The sequence below is a fragment of the Vespula vulgaris genome, chromosome 2 (assembly GCF_905475345.1).
Source record: "Vespula vulgaris chromosome 2, iyVesVulg1.1, whole genome shotgun sequence".
Classification (NCBI taxonomy): Eukaryota; Metazoa; Arthropoda; class Insecta; order Hymenoptera; family Vespidae; genus Vespula; species Vespula vulgaris.
In genome coordinates this window covers 1,754,895-1,767,069 of record NC_066587.1, presented here as the reverse complement: position 1 = coordinate 1,767,069, position 12,175 = coordinate 1,754,895, and the positions used below count along the sequence as shown (strand labels likewise).

General features: G+C 28.4%; 1 protein-coding gene and 1 long non-coding RNA gene across 7 annotated transcripts in view; one reads left to right on the top strand and one right to left on the bottom strand.

Annotated features, from left to right (window-relative positions):
* The window catches only part of LOC127061459 (A disintegrin and metalloproteinase with thrombospondin motifs 9), a 116,879-nt gene that overhangs the window by 93,124 nt on the left and 11,580 nt on the right, over positions 1-12,175 (bottom strand). The gene's annotated exons all lie outside the window — the stretch shown is intronic.
* The window catches only part of LOC127061464 (uncharacterized), a 29,529-nt gene that overhangs the window by 13,878 nt on the left and 3,476 nt on the right, over positions 1-12,175 (top strand). For both annotated transcript variants that reach the window (XR_007780868.1, XR_007780869.1), the window contains exon 2: positions 9,276-9,521. This is a non-coding gene — a long non-coding RNA (uncharacterized LOC127061464). The remainder of the gene's footprint in view (positions 1-9,275; positions 9,522-12,175) is intronic.

The window sequence follows — 12,175 nt, the reverse complement described above, 5'->3', positions numbered from 1 at the left end:
TTTTTTTTTAATTTTCTTTTTCGCTTTATTTGACGATAGATAGAGAGAAAGATCGATACAGAGAGACAGAGAGAGATAGAGAGATAGAGAGAGAGAGAGATAGAGAGACAGAGAAAGACAGAGAGAAAGAAAGAAAGATAAAAATGAGAAGTAACGAAGCCACGAAAGCACGATGGGAAAATAATTCTTATAGGGGTCGAGAGTCGACAGTGTGCCCACAGAAAAATGCTAACCACGTGATAATCTGATATCCTGACTGAGAATACAGGATATGAGAGATGCACGATAGACGGATATACAGTTGCACAAAACGTTCACGGAACATGCGTATTTCTCAGTAGCACTTTTCTAAAATTTGATAATATTCTTGGAAGAAAAAAATAAATACGTAAATAAATAAATAAGCAAGTAAAAAAGATAGGATATTTTTCTTCTTAAAATTTTCTGATTTTTCTTTCTTTCTTTCTTTATTTTTTTTGTTTTTGTTTTTGTAAATAGATAACGTGAAAGAGAATCTTTTAATCTAGTTGTAAGAAATTTCACATATCTTTACAGTGTGTGAGGTTTTTTTTTTTTTTGAGTGAGAGAGAGGGAGATACATGAGAATATTTGTGTTAAACATTTTCCTACTTTATCCGCAAAATAATTGTTTTTCATACGTTTACTAGATGAAAAAAGAAAAGAGAGAACAGAAATAAAAAAAAAAAAAAAAAGGGAAAATCGCAAAATTTCACGGAAGCGTAGAATTCATTTTCATAACAAATCTAATTTCTCTTCATCTATCTCTTCTAATAAAAAAATTTCTGACGATACGAAGAAAAAAAAAAGAAGAAAGAAAAAGAAGACACACACGCGCGCGTATTTCATTACAAACTCAAACAGCGATATAAAATGCGATTCATATACACACACACACATATATATATATATATCTTAATAATAATTCGAATACAAAAAAAAAAACTAGTCGAATAATTCGAATGGAAAAACGAATGTATGAAATAATTCGAATGAAAAAACGAATGTATGGAATAATTCGAATGAAAAAAAAAAAAAAAAAAAAAAAAAAAAGAAAAAAAAAGAACGAATATATGGAATAAGTCGAGTGGAAAAACGAATATATCGAATAATTTGAATTTCAGTCTAATCTATAGAATAAAATTAGTCGATCGATTCGATCGTTAAATGTCGGGGTACAAGAAGAGACAAAACGAGACAAAACGGAACGAGACGAGACGAGACGAGACGAAGTCGTAAAGGAAGGAGGATTCGCGTTTTCGTAAGAGTGAGAGAGAAAGATAGAAAGACAGAAAGAGAGAGAGAGAGAGAGAGAGAGAGAGAGAGAGAGAGAGAGAGAGAGAGAGTGCAACGTATACGAAGGAAGAGAGTTTCTCGCTAGGCGCCAGTAAAAGCCACGTGTCGTTGAACCGAACGACATTGTCCGGCACATTAAAGAGACTCCTTTTACCTTTTCTCTTCTTCTCTTACGTAAACATTTAAATATCCGTCGACAATAGGATCTATGGATCAAACTCGTCCTTCTATTTTTTTCTTTCTTTCTTTCTTTCTTTCTTTTTTTTTTTCATTTTTTTCATACGTCTTCTACACCAATTTTATCTCATTAATCCTTCTTTCTTTGTGCTCGTTCTTTATCGAATTTTTCTTCTTTCTCTCTCTTTTTTTTTTTTTTTTTTTTTTTTTCTATAGGACGATCGATAACGATACGTGCATTTGAAAGTGTTAGGACATTTAAAAACACTGGTAGATCAGATCGTTTGAAATTATTTTTGAGATCGTTCTTAGAGGATTTCTTTTCTCTTTTCTTTTCTTTTTCTTTTCTTTTCTTTTCTTTTCTTTTCTTTTATGGATATAATGCGATATTGATTTTGAATTATCCTTTTTCCATTTTGTTTCTTTTTTCCCTTCCTTCTTCCCTCTTTCTTTTTTTTTTCCTTTTCTTTTCTTTTCTCTCTCTCTCTCTCTCTCTCTCTTTATCTTTTCTCCTTCCCTATCGCGTAGATATTTAAATATAATTTGACAATAGGATCTATGGATTAAAATCGAAACGAGGTGAGGGAAAAACGATTTCCCTCTCTCTCTCTTATTATTTTTCTTTTCTTTCTTCTCTTTTTTTTTTTTTTTGTATTTACGTATACAAATGTAATATAAATTTTTGAAATCTATATACATAATTCCAATGCAAAAAACGAACGTATAGAATAATTCGAATTTAACAGTTTAATGTTCAGTCTAAATGTGATTTCCTGGAGATGACATTTTTGTTGGAAAGGAAAAAGAAAAAAAAAAAAAAAGAAAAAAGAAAAAATAGAAGTCAAGATGAAGAAGATGAAGAAGAAGAAAAAGAAGAAGAAATGAAGAAGTAGAAGAAGTAGAAGTTGAAGGAAGGAAACGATTTCTCTTCTCTCTGCTTACATTTCGATGGCTCGATTTCGACGGATATGTCCTGCGATAAACGTCAAATTGAAAGCAGGAGAAGTCGAGAGTTCGATCTTTTCGTGTCAGTGTACGTGTGTCAATATATGTGTGCATAAATATGCTCGTGTATACTTTTTTTTTTTTTTTTTTGGAAAAGTAAAGCGTGGGTGACTTCTCTTGGAAGTATGAACCAATCGATACATATAGTATATATCGATGTAGACCACAACGATCCTATCACTTTCCTGGCTAGGTCGATGTCTTGTCACCACCAGGAAGTGACCTTTCCCTATCGTATGACCTTTCTCAAGTCACTCTCCAAACCCACAAATCGTTTTATTACAACTAGAGTTTACCGTCTCTGGTATTTGTAATATATTTCTAAGAGAGAGAGAGAGAGAGAGAGAGAGAATAATAAAAGATAAAGAAAAATAAAAAAAAAAGAAATAAAAGAATATACGTATATGAAAATATGTAATTGTATTGACGATTATATTAAAAAAAGAAAGAAGGAAAAAAAAATATTAAAATCTCTTTTCGATCGATGTTGTATATTTCAAGAGAGTATTTTTATTTTGGTTTTCGTTTTTCTTTTTTCTTTTTTTCTTTTCCTTTCTTTTTGTTTAGACTAACTTTTTTCTTTCAGATTGCAAAATTACAAGCCTAGAAACTTTTTTCGAATTTGACTGAAAGAAAGAAAGAAAGAAAATTAGCTCGAAATCTTTTTGTAAAGTGCACCTACATTCTAAATATTTATCTATGCGTTTTTTTTTTTATAAACACTTTACTATGATTAAATTTTTTCATAAGAAATCCTTTTAAGAGAAATTCACGGATTTCGATACGTCAAAAGTTACGTTAACAAAAAATAAAATTCTAAGTTAATAAAAGATAAACGGCGCGTAAATTTATCAAGAAGTTTTAAAATAAAACGATAACATGTATTTATACACCCGAATAGATTAACCTTTCGACAAGGACATTTTGAAAAAATATTTATATATTATTGGAAGATGTAAACCAATTTACGATTTGATTCTTACCGTTAAATTAAATTAAATTCGAATATCTTATAAGTTGGTACGTAGTATCGTAGATATTGTTAGAACGTATTAAAGAACATTAGTTTTATGTTTCTTTCGTCTCAACAAAAATAGAAATTCAAAAGTTAGCGCGAGCGGCCATCTTGAGACGTAAATCGATAATCGATATTTTTAAAATTGAATCGATCACTCGTAAACATTGTTAAGAAATATAAAAAAAAAAATTATATTCAAGTGTCTTTCATCTCTATTTTCTTATATGACACAAAATACAAATTTGAAAATAACGTCGAGCGGCCATCTTGAGACGTAAATCGATAATCGATATTTTTAAAATTGAATCGATCAACCAAAACGATCTCGTTTATCTTACGTATAATTGTATTAAAATCTTGTTTTTTTTAATCGAATCAGATCTCTTGAAAATAATTTTAAAAACAACACCAATAGGAAATAATCGTTGTGTGTGTGTGTGTGTGTCGGAACAAACACACACAAACGAATTTACAGTACGTATGTATCTCTCTACAGGACGAATCGAACTTTTAACGGGAGAATAAAGAACGTTTCAGCAGCTTCATGGCCGCGTCCGGTCCGTCCGTTGCGATTTTAGCCAAGCTTTTAACCTTGAGAATGAGATTTTCGCTTTAAAGATCGAACGTGAAGCCGTAAAAGACACGACCTACTGCCAATATCATCGCCAGACACGTTCGTGAGAGCACGTTTCTCTAAACATTTTCATAGGAATTGACTCGACGATTCATACTAAGATCGAAAATATTTCGACAAATGTTTCTCCAACACGTAATTACCTTGAAAATTCAATGAAAATAGTTTCCTAAAAAAAGAAAAAAAGAAAAGAAAAGAAAAAAAGAGAGAGAGAGAGAGAGAGAAGAAAAATACTGTTATTATCATAAACATATAGATACATATGTATTTACTTGTTCGAAAAGTTCACATATATTCTCATCTGCGTATGCGTTTATTCGAAATGTAAAAATTTTGTTGTTGCGCATGAAAAAGTTAAAAAGAAAAAAAAATTTTTTTTTTTTTTCATTTTATTATTAATATTAAAAAATTAGATTTGACCAAAGAAAAAAAAAAGAAGAGAAAAAGGTAAAGAAAGTAAAGTAAAATAAAATATGTACGTTTTTGTAGAATATATATATATATATATATACATACATATGACTTTTTAATTCGTCGTATGTAAGTTCGTATATGTGTATTTAATTAAATATATATATATATATATATATATATTTAATTTTTTATATACATGTATATAATGAATTAGTTTTTTACATATATCGAAGATAAATACTTGATTTAATTTTTATAATTTTCTTTCTTTTCTCTTTTTTCATTCTTTTTTTATTTTTTATCTTTTTTTATTTATTTATTTAATCTTTTATCTTAATTTTTTATCTCCTTGAAGATGGAAGACTATCGGCACGAACTTTACGTACAATCTAAGACGTAAATATATATATATATATATATTATATATATATAGATAGATATGTATAGGTATGTATATATCTTTAGGGTGATAGGATAAGACTGAAATGCTCTTGAACTTTCTAGACGAACGTGTATCAAAAGCGTAAACTTCTTTGTTCGATTCGAATGAACATTGGCATCGTGCCAAACATTTTTCCATTAGCCATTTTCGAGGTTCGTGTGTATGTATGTACATATGTATCATAGATGTATATATTCGATTAGATCGATGCTTTTCATCTTTGCCAAAGAAATATTATAAAAAGGGCTTGTTATTTTAATATAATTACGAGAAGAAATTTGTCATACGTCCAATCCGAAAATACTTTATATTTCAGTGGACTTGATTTTTTATAGTAAAAGTATTTTTATAAAAACTAAAATCGCACTTTTGAAACATTTTTCAATTTTATTTATTTATTTATTTTTTAAATTTCTTTAAACCAAAGAAACCAATAATTTTCATAACAATAATAATAATAATAATAATAACAATAAAAAAAAAAAAGAAAAATAAAGGAGAATCCAATATAAAGATTATATTCCTACCTATACATAGAAAACTAAAAAAAAAAAGAAAATAGAGTAGAGCTCTCATAAAAAAAAAAAAAGAAAGAAAGAAGAAAAGAAAAAAAAAGTCTTCAATATAAAAATAATTGAGCAATAAATTTTTCCTATATTTTATATATGCACGAACACTTGTATACTACACTACACGCACACAAAAAAGAAAAAAAAAATTATCATTACATAAATATATCAATCGTATATGCAAAATTGATTAAATATCTTTGATCTCTATATCAATTATAAATAATTAAGATCTTGGTCTCGTTATGTGAAACGATGAAATAAAATTTAATTAAACGTTCATAGATTCGTTAGGTCGGTAATTACGTTAGGTATTGTTCACTAACAGGAAGTAACAATGTTGCCTCAAGGTAAAACTTTTCTCTCTCTCTCTCTCTCTCTCTCTCTCTCTCTCTCTTGTTTTTTTATTATTTCATTGTTAATCGTTGGCACTGACCGAGGCAAAGGATTGGGCGTTAGCTCTATACAGGGTAGGGCCTTACAGAATAGGCCAGGCCAAGTCAGGGAAGGGCAGGGTAGGGCACAACAAAGGGGTGGGGTCCAGGAGGTACGGGCCCAGGGGTCTCATTACTTTAACAATGCGTGCTCTTACTGCCCGAAGGTGTATCACCATACTAAAGTGGGCGCTTTTAACTGTCGGTATTATCATCACCGTCATCTCCAATAGGGATCAGAAAAAGAAGAAAAAATTATATATACATATATACATACATACGTATATACATACGTATACATGTTATGCATGCATACACATTTCCTCTGACGCAACCTTGACTCCAAAAAGTTTTTCAACAAATAAAATTTTTTTTCTGTTTTTTTCTTTCTTTCTTTTTCTTTTTCTTTCTTTTTATTATTTATGACCTACATTTCGTATTTTTGTGCGCGTATACGACTGTTATTATCGATCGTTGATTTTATTTTCATCGATCAATGAAAACGGAAATTCTTTCTTTTAGAAAATATTTCAATATTTTCGATTGTCCTAGAGTGGATTAGAAGAGTCTTGTTATTTGTATACGATTATTGAGAAGTTGGAAAAATTTGTTAAAAAGATATTAAAATCTTATATTTAGATAATGATAATTCTTTAAGAGAACGGATTCAAGAGTCGTTTTAATACGTTCTATTATTAAAGTTTGAAAATGTCATGCCATTTTTAAATAATCATTGACAGTTTAAAAGGAATGATTTCAAATAGTATCTTATTATCTTCGTAAAAGAAAATTCTGTAAGAATAAATTTTAAAAACGTTATTGAGAATTCTCGACGTTTCTTGAATGTTAAAAAAAAAAAGAAAGAAAGAAAGAAAAAGAGTAAATCAGAACGTCATATCGCATTCACGAAAGAAAATTCTGAAAGAATGAATTCTTTGGAAAAAAATAAAAAAAAAAATATCAAACGTATTATCGCTCGAGAAAAAAAAAAATAAGAAAGAAAAAAGAGAAAACTAAAAACAGAATTAAAAATGAGTAAGCGAAAATGATTGATTTTGAACATCCTCAACATTTTTTGAACTTGAAAGAAAAGAAAAGAAAAGATCGGTATCTCGTTGGATTCGCGAAAGAAAATTTTGTAAAAAAAATTTTGAATTCCTTTGAAAAAGAAATTATTCTCCGATTTTAATTTTAATATCGTCCAGTTCTCTTTAACGCTTCGTTCGGCTAAAAAAAAAAAGATTAAAAATAGTGTTAAAAATGAGTAAGTCATGAGAGAAAAAGAAAGAGAAAGAGAAAGAAAGAGAGAGTGAAAGAGAGAGAGAGAAAGAGAGAGAGAGAGAGAGAGAGAGAGAGAGAGAGAGAGAGAGAGAGAGAGAGAGAGAGAGTTCCGGGCGAATTCCAAAGGAGCGCCATGAAAAGATTTATCGACCGGTTTGTTCGACCAACTCTAGATATAGTATAGAAATAGTTGGTGCTATCGATATCGTTCTCTGACAATGAACGAACCCTCGCCATTGGGGGTTTCTTTTAACTCGAGTGAACAACCTCTCGTAATCATCGAGACCTTTTATCTTACATCGTAGAAATTTATATTTGTATGTAGAATATATCGTGTATTTTTTGTTTTTTCTTTTTTTTTCATATTTCATATTACATACATTATCTTTATATATCTTCATTTTCTTTCTTTTTTTATTTTTTATTAATAATAATCCGATGTACAAATCGAATGAAATAAATGAAAAAAATATTTGTACGTTTCTCGTATTTTTTTTTTCTTTTTTTTTTTTTTCTTTTTTTTTTTTTTTACTTTTATCTACGACGTGTTCAGAAATATATTTCATTATAAAGTTTTATTAATAAGGTAAATCTTTTTGCGATTCGTTAATAAATCGATAAATTTTACTTCTTTTTGTTTTCTCTTGTTAAAATTGAAAACTTTCATATCGAATTTTGTAAGTAAGCGTTTTCTCTTTTTCTCTATTTCTTTCTTCTTAATAATTTTTTAATATACGTGTTAATAATTATATATATATATATATATCTCGTGCAATAATTTTTCTCTCATAATCATTATCATTTAATTAAAAATTTATTTCTAAATATAATATCAATATATTATCATTTATTGAACGATAAGATCATCGAGATATAAAAATTCATTGAAAATATTATCGTATTAATATTTATCTTGAAAACAAAACAAAAAAATCGGTAAAGTTATTTTACGAGTGAACGTTCTAAAATAACTATAATAATATGTAATAATAACGTCGTCACGTTGTTCCTCGAGAACTATAACTTTTCTCGACTATATTTGCGATATGGTCACGCGAAGAATCGACAAAATGTATAAGTTGCTTTCAGAGAGAGAGAGAGAGAGAGAAAGAGAAGGAAATATCGAGTGTTGCGTTAATACTGTGTACGTGACTAACGATCGTAACCTGTTAGGAATGACTGCGAATAAATATTTTAGGTAGAAACAACGACTAAACTAAATCCGAGCTCTTTCACTCTGTTGACAAAATTTTTGTTGGATTGCCTTACTTAACTTCTTTTTCTTTCTTTTTCTTTTCCCCTCTCTTTTATATATTCTTTTCTTTCTTTCTTTTTTTTTTTTTTATCTTTTTACTTCTTTATTTCATCCAAAAATAATTTCTCTTTATGAAACTTCATTTAACTTTGAAATCAGACACATGTATACATATATATGTAATTTAATTAAAAATATAAATTTTTATTTTAATTAGTTATATATTATTTGGAATGTTTTAATTATTATCAAAAAAAAAAAGAAAAAGAAAAAAAAAGCATTTAAAAAAGAATATTTTGACAATATTTTCTGCAATAAATTCTTAACTAGATAATAATTGTATAGATCGAAATATATTTAATAATATATCTAATAAGAAGTTTTCGATTTGAATTAAATATATATTATATACCGTGGTAGCAAGTGACGCATTATATCCCCATACAATTTTCTATAAATCACTTACAAATAGTATAATTAATATTACCATGTAACATACTCGTTATATAATTTTTATGTTAATGCAGAAATAAATTAAGCTATATGGAATCTCAAATTAGATTACTTCGATTAGAAGCATATTTTTTCTACAAAATAAATGTAAATCATTTTCTCCTATCTATTTATATATATATATATGTATATATATCCTTAAAAACATCGATTATGAATCAATCGAAAATGTTAATTGAAGCTAAAAATCGATGATTCTTTTTTTTTTTCTTTTTCCAGAAACAACCAGTCTTTCCTAATCATCACACGAATTCGTAAATCGATGGGGACCATCGACGTGTCTTAGGAGTGTGTATTTTTCTTTCTTCCTTTTTTTCTTTCATTTTTTTTTTTTCTTTTCTTTTTTTCTTTTTCTTCGCCAAAGAAACAGCAGGACGAGCCATAGCGATGACGAATCAGCTGAGCGAACACGAACACGTCGACCTTTATCTTCATTTCGATCTTGAATACGTACATATATAAAAGGTACAAGTTTGGACACAGATCAAAGTATAAATGCCGCGATATCTTCGAAAAAGAAATTTTCTATGGTCCTAACAACACTGTTGTAATCTTATTCTAAGTCTCTTTAAAAGAACCATAGATAGGTATACGTGTATGCACATGTAATATATATATATATATATATATATATATATATATATATATGTATGTATGTATGTATAGTCGGTCGAGATTACACAACGAACAAGCTGATTATACCGTTGACAATCACGTGGGCGAAATACATATGTAAGTGTTACGACCTATGTGCCTACTACTTACTTGTTAAACGATATCGTCGATCGAAGAAAAATCTAGCATGATTTTAGGAGGCTCGTATCTAACGTCAAACCGGTTTTTCCTATTACTACATTCTTTTTTTTCCTTTTAATTTTAATTTTCATTTTAATTTTTATTTTAATCTTTTATTTCTTTTTTTATTTTTTTCTTTTTTCCTTTTTCGTTCAAGCAACAAATTTTACATCGGCTCTTGACAAATTTCTGATAAGGGTTTTTACTAGTAATTAGTTGAGATTTTTATTTATGTTATTTTTTCTACGTCTTTTCTTTTTTTTTTTTATTTTTCTCTTTTTTTGTTTTGTTTTGTTTTGTTTTGTTCTCAAGCAACGGATCTAATCAAACTGTTGACAAATTCGTGAGTGATAATTGGGATAGATTTTTATTCTCTCTCTCTTTTTTTTTTTATTTCTTTTCTTTTTCTTTTTTTGAAGCAGAAGATCGTTGCTTGACAAATTCGTGATAAGAGTGACTCGTAATTAAGATAAATCTTCTTTTCTTTTTTATTTTCTAGCAACACATCTTATATGGTTGCTAAGAAAAATTCGTTAATTAGAATATATATATATATATATATATATATATAAATTCTTTTTTTCATTTTTTTTTTTTTTTTTTTTTTAAGCAAGAGATCTAACACAGCTGTTGACAAATTTCTGATAAGATAATTAGGACAGATTTTTTTTGTCAAGCAACACATTTTACGTTTTTCAGTTGTTAAGAGAAATTCATTAATTAGAATAGATACTTTTCATTTTATTTTTAATCAACAGACAATTAACTATTAGATATTTTCTTTTGTTTCAAGCAACGAGTCTTGCAAATTTCAAATATCGACGTATAAATAAATTAAATTTGTTTTTGTCCCCCTTTAAACAACACTTGAAAAATATTTGATAAAAATGATCACTAAATAATTATGAGATTAATCCTTTCAATGGATAGAACAAAAATAAGAAAAATAACAAAAGAGAGAGAGAGAGAGAGAATAAAAAAGAAAAAGATAAAAGATAACAATTATTTTTCCTCGAAAAAAAAAAGCGAGATGAAACGATAAGAACATTCGATTTCTCTTTCGAGGTTATCGTGACGACGCGAAGTCATCGATTGTCATTGGTGATGATCGGCCAGGTGTTAAAGACTTTCGAAACGGCTGACCTTTCGTCGTCGTTTCTCTTATTCAAGAATACTATACATAAAACGGATGTGATACACGAATCTCATCCTCCTTTGAGAATACTTTAACGAACATTAGAAAAAATACGTAAATAGAAAAAAGAAGAAAAAGAAAAAGATGTTGGCGTTGTTGTTGATGATGATGATGATGATGATGATGATGGCGATGAAGATTATGATAATGATAATGATGAAGATTATGATGATGATGATGATGATGATGATGATGATGTTCTAACGGCAACAAAAATTATTATACGATGTTGCAATGAGCTAAGACGAAGAGTGTCACTGGTACACGCCGATTATGGTTATATCTTTTTACTGACGAGCCTATTTTTCCTTTCTCATAACAATTTAACTCGGAAAGAAACAGGTGTCTGTAGGATGTGTGCACGTGTGTGTGTGTGTGTATGTGTAAATCTTTGTAGAAGTTTCTTTTTCGTTTTTGTTCTTTTCTCTTTTTTTTTTTTTTTTATGACTCAACAAATCTAGATTAAATTGTAAATCTAGATCCAATGGTTTATGACGATCTATATATTTTTTTAATCCAATATAGATTCGATGATCCAAATTGAATTGAAATATTGGATTATATTTAAAAAGTGAAGATAAATGTCTACTTTTTTTTATCTAATATAGATCGAATGATCGAACGATCCAATCTGTATTATATCGTATTTAAAAAAATGAAAAATACTCTTTTTTTCCCTTTTTCTTTTTTTTTTTTTTAATATAGATCAAATAATCCAAACTATATCGGATCCGATTTAAAAATTGAAAAAAGATTGATATTTTTCCTAATGCTATAGATACGGATAGGATCATTGATATAAATCGGATCAATCCGCATAAGTGAACGAAGAAAAAGGAAAGAAAAAAAAAGAAAGAAAGAAAATTCACATTCGACGATTATCGTTTTTTTTAACAACGATCGAATTAAATCAATCTTGTCAAGATAGATCTATACGATCGATCAAAATTTAATGTTAAATTTTGAATATTTAGAAATTCGTTCGTTGAGATCTTTCTTATGTTAGATCTCAAAGGATCGATGAGTCATCATACCAATGTAGTATATATTATACACGAAGCCTGTTTAAGGGACGTCCGAGAAAACTCGTAAACTGCAAGAGTGGAAGTAAAGTAAAAGAGAGAAGAAG